At 29.7% G+C, this 5,303-nt stretch overlaps 1 pseudogene; it reads left to right on the top strand.

Moving 5' to 3' along the window:
- The first annotated feature begins 995 nt into the window (after positions 1 to 995).
- Positions 996 to 5,093, top strand: LOC114756226 (WAT1-related protein At1g25270-like; annotated as a pseudogene).
- Positions 5,094 to 5,303: the final 210 nt, after the last annotated feature.

The following is a 5,303-nucleotide window of genomic DNA, read 5'->3' as shown; positions in this document are numbered from 1 at the left end:
TTGTTACGACGGGCATAATAAAAATATAAATAACAAACTGTTTTATTTTCACGCAAACTATTTTAAAATGTGTTACCCCCTACATATTAAACATAAATATAAAAAATTGTTGCTTCAAAATTTATTACCAATGTACCTTGTATATTATAAATTATTTAAATAATTAAAATTTTATTTTATAACATATTAATATAATATCATAAATTTAAAATTAAAAGCTAAATATTAGTAAAATATAATTTGAAAAATTAAAAAATTTATTTTTTATAAATTAAAAAAACTCTTTTTTGTCACCTGACCATCCATGACTGACTGAATGCTCAAGGCAACTAAAAAAATTTTCTTAAACGAAATTTGGAAAATATGTAATAAAAATTACTGTAGTTCTACAGTAATCACGGACCAAATTTACATATATATACTGCGATATCTCTATGTAATCATACTCAATTAATCCTTATGACATATAATTCTACATAACATGTGGTCTAACTATTATTTAAGAATGATAACGACCTCTTTATGACTTTAAAGAAAAAATTATTGGGTCGGATGAGATTAAATAAAAAAAATCATGAACCAAATTGGAAAATAGATTCTATTTTCCATTATCCCCAGAAAAGAAAATAATTCGTTCAATGATTTATGAGAGAAACAGAGATAATAATGAATAATTAAGTCCATTTTTCTGCCCACATGGATTCTATACAAGCAGAAGCTATCTCATTTTTTAATCTTTTTTTCACTAATCACTCCAAATTACAGGCAAAAGACACATTTGGCTCTTGGTCCAAACAAGTGGACAACACAACAATCACTTCAATTAATTCCTACGATTCTCTCTATATACTCAATATGCATCAAGTTTCCACTTTTGCTGCGCTTCACCGTCTCTCTCTCTCTCTCTCTAGAGATATATGTATATTATACATATATATAAAATATAAATATATCATCATCTTCAATAATTCCTTGAAAATCAAAAGTGAGTGAAGATGGGGAGTTTAAGGAATATGTTGAGAGGGTTAAAACCAGTGGTGTTAATGGTGATGGTGCAGACAGCATATGCAGGAGTGAATGTGGTGTTCAAGCTCGCCATTAACGACGGCATGAGCATGAGGATCGCCACCGCCTACCGCCTTCTCTTCGCTTCCGCCTTCACTCTTCCGCTTGCTCTCCTCCTTGAAAGGTTTCCTTGCTTCTTCTGTCCTAAATCTAAGAACTAGCTGAGGAATTTGCTTTCATCTTATTATATATAAGACCTTAATTACTGTCTCATAAACTTATAAGTCTTCTCACAAACAATCCTATTAATTGCACATATGTACTAAAGGATAGGTGGTTTCTAATAAACTGATTAAAATGAGTATTTTAGGAAAACTAATACATATTTATTAATTTTTTTAAATTTTTATAAATTAGTTATCTAACTGTTAATAACATACCCGCATTGGCTGGGGGCTGGCAGGTGCATCATCCCTCAAGCTTTAATTTTTCCCCTTTTTGTATTATATAGGCGTTATACATCTTCATGAACCTCTTTTAAAATTTATACAAAATTAATATTGTATCTGGGCCCCGTTGTGTTTAAGTCTAGGCTGCGTCCTTACTGGTAAATTATATGAAAAAGTAATGGAAGAGTGGCATTATTCGTGACTTATAAATAATATATTTTACTTGCAGTAGGAACTTTATGAAATAGCCAGCCAGCCATAGTGGTTTTATTTTTCTCTTTCATACAGAAAAAAGAGACCAAAGCTGACTTGGAGGCTGATTTACATGGCATCCCTTTGTGGCCTGTTTGGGTATATACTTCTTACCCTTTCGCTTATATACATCCAGCAAATAAAGATATATATAAATATATATATTAATTAGAAATGGCTTTTGGTTCGCTGGAATAATAGGGATAACTTATAGCAATTGATGACATAAATGATTACAATATACAAATTTGATATTTTTAAAATCAAATTGTTGGGTCATTTTCAATCATAAATGGATTTTGATTGAATTAACATATATTTCTTATTTTTATATATAAAAACACTATTTGATCAATTATTTTTTCATTAATCCTAGATCTTTTCTTATTAGTTTTCGTTACCGATTATATCAATTTTTTTAATTTGCTGTGTTTATATATTGCCCCTGAACTGAATTAGGGTTTGGTTTGCTAGTTCATCACTCGAACTAATTATATCCAATTTTCATAATATTGTGCAAAAGTAATTTTATAAATATATGTATTTATAATTATGTTTCAGGGGAAGTTTATTGCAAAACCTTTACTTCGAGGCTGTGGCTTTGACATCAGCAACATTAGTTTCTGCTATTTATAACCTTAATTCACCCTTCACTTTCATCATGGCTGTCCTATTCGGGTATACTTTATTTTCAATAATATTTCATTTTCATTCATCAATTAATCAAATAAACGACTGTATACATTGTATTTATCTTCATTTGAAAATGCTTAACATCGATCTCATTTTAATTAGTCCACTAAAATCTATTTTTATTGTGCAAATAATTACATATCACTCAATGATACAAAATATCAAATAATTTTAAAAAAAATCTCTTTTTTATGCAACTATGTAGCATATATGATATTATTTAGTTAAATTGGAGTATTGCTGAGTTTACGGATCATATAGTATTTCATTATGCTCTATTAATAACCAAAGTTTTGAATAAATTATTAATCAAAAAGTCTCACTTAATAACTCCATTGAGTATTTTTCTCAGTTGTCAACCGGCACAGTGAAAAAAAAATCATTTTCTATTATAACTGGAAAATAAGATCTTCTATTATTGTTTGAAACAATAATATATAGAATATTCTATTTATTACAGATAACTAATTTAACTAATTTTTTAAATATATTCAAAGTAGTTGACTAGCTCTTATATTAAAGAAGTAGTATATGCGTAGTTTTATATTTATTTAACAGTTTCTTCTTAATTTTGCTCATGTCAAATGTATAAAAGCTTAGAAAGATGGAATTTGGGAGCAGCAGGAGGGAGAGCAAAGGTGTTAGGGACTATATTGGGCATTAGCAGCAGATCAAAGGTTTTGAAATTATATTGGGCATTAGTCGGGCAGCAGTTTTAACATTCATCAAAGGTTTTGAAATTCATATTTGGTCTCCACACACTAACCTTCTGAACTCACATCATCATTATCATCAAAACGACACCGCGTCGCATGCTCGCTCACAACATTTGCTTGGAGTTCTCTGTGCCATCTTGAGCTGCATCTCCTTTGCCTTGTGGCTCATTGTTCAGGTCAGCATTCAGGTCCCTATACTATTATAGTTCCAAATGATTTTTCCAATTTAAGAACTTGACAAAAAATCAGGTAAAATCATCATAAGGACATGTAGATTAATTTTTCCAATTTATTTACTTATAATTTACTTGTGTATATGTCGTTTGCTGTGTATTTGAGCAGTAGTTGAGAGTTATTTACACTGTCGTTTTGATTGATGGCACACAGGCAAGCATGGGCGGAGAATGTCAAAGTCATCTGTTTAGTGCAGCTTTGATGTCAATAACGGGAGCAATACAAGCCACTTTGTTTGCCCTTTGTGTTGAGAGAGATTGGAAACAATGGAAATTGGGTTGGAATGTTAGGCTTCTCACTGTCTCTTACGCGGTATCATCAAATCTAAGTTTTTTTTTTCCCTTCTTCTCATTTTATGTTACTCGAAATTTGAAAAATAAGTCATAATCCATCCACCTGCATGCTTTTTAATATAAGAATCAATAATCACGTTTGCTTTGAATCTAAAATACTACCTCCAATTCTAAAGGTAAGATTTACTTTATAGTGTAATCTACACTATATATAAAGTATAAATCTTACATTTAGGATTGGAGATAATGTAAGATATATATTAATTTGTTTTGTTTTTCAAATTTATAATTTTAACTCTTCCTATTAATTGCATGTATTAAGGAGGAGTGGTTTTCAATGCAAATGATTAATAGTATATTTTAGAAAAATAAACATATATTTCTTACAAATAACTAATTAAATTAATTTTCTTAATACAAATAAGTTATCTACTCCTTATATTTAGAATCAACGGAAATATCATTATTTATAATTTTTAAAAATACAGAGGCAACTAAGGAAAATAATGACTTCCATATATAGCTACTAAAAAAAAAACATAATTAACGTGGGTTAAAGAGGACACATTTCATTTCATGTCGGATATTAGTTGCTATTAAATACATCCAATAATGAAAAATAATAGGGCTTAATTGATTATAATTTATTAAGAAAAATGTCTGATTTTGCGCAGGGAATTTTTACCTCTGGATTGGTGGTGATTGCGATTGCATGGTGTGTGAGGATGAGAGGTCCAATGTTCACCTCAGTGTTCCAACCCTAATGCTTGTGATAGTGGCCATTGCTGCTTCTTTGACCTTAAATGAGAAGCTCTATTTAGGAAGGTATGAATCTCTTTTTACATAGAGTACTGTGTCACAGGATTTGCTAAAATCTACCACCCCCATCTTAAATGCAAGTCATTTATAGATTAGAGTTTTGGTTCTAAATATAAATTACTTATAGTATATTTAGTGCTTATCATTAGAAAGAGAAAAAAAGGAACAGATTATGATAATGATTTGTAAATATAGAGAGTAAGAAAAGACCTTAATAACGGTAAAATGAAAAAATTCTGCCAATGTAATGCATGTTTTGGTATGTAAAAATGTGTCATAAGTGACTTAAGTAAGAACAAAGTGGTATAGTATAATTAGTCTACTATGAATGTTCCTCAAAATAAATTTTATTGTATATAAAGTATCAAGATTGAATCATAATGCGTGTGATTCATAGAATTTGGCTTTAAATTAATTAATGATGTTAATTTTTGTGCAGTGTGCTTGGAGCTTTTATGATAGTGTGTGGGTTGTACATTGTCCTATGGGGTAAAAACCAAGAAATGAAAATGAAGGAGGCTGAGATGGGGCAATCCAAAAACACCCAACAAAAACAAGAAGAAGAACCTGAGCCAATTGAAGTTGTTGTGTCCAATAATAATAATAAAGTTCATGATAATAATTCATCATAATTAAACTCAGCGTAAAGGCTAGTGTTTTTGCAGAGACTTCTTCTTCTTGCCACCAATTATGTTATAGAGACTTTTCTCAGAATTTACATATACTGTGAAGGGTCCTATATATTTACAGCCAAGAAAAAAAAAAAAAAGTGAGCAGAGTCTTGTATGTATTTAAAATTGGAGAGTGATTATCAGTTTTTTTCCTTTTTTATTTTTTATTTT

The sequence above is a fragment of the Neltuma alba genome, unplaced genomic scaffold (assembly GCF_004799145.2).
Source record: "Neltuma alba isolate B1F8T4 unplaced genomic scaffold, ASM479914v2 tig00010377_pilon, whole genome shotgun sequence".
In the NCBI taxonomy this organism is placed as follows: domain Eukaryota; kingdom Viridiplantae; phylum Streptophyta; class Magnoliopsida; order Fabales; family Fabaceae; genus Neltuma; species Neltuma alba.
The sequence above is the reverse complement of the archived record's forward strand: the minus strand, read 5'-3'. Positions and strand labels throughout refer to the sequence as shown.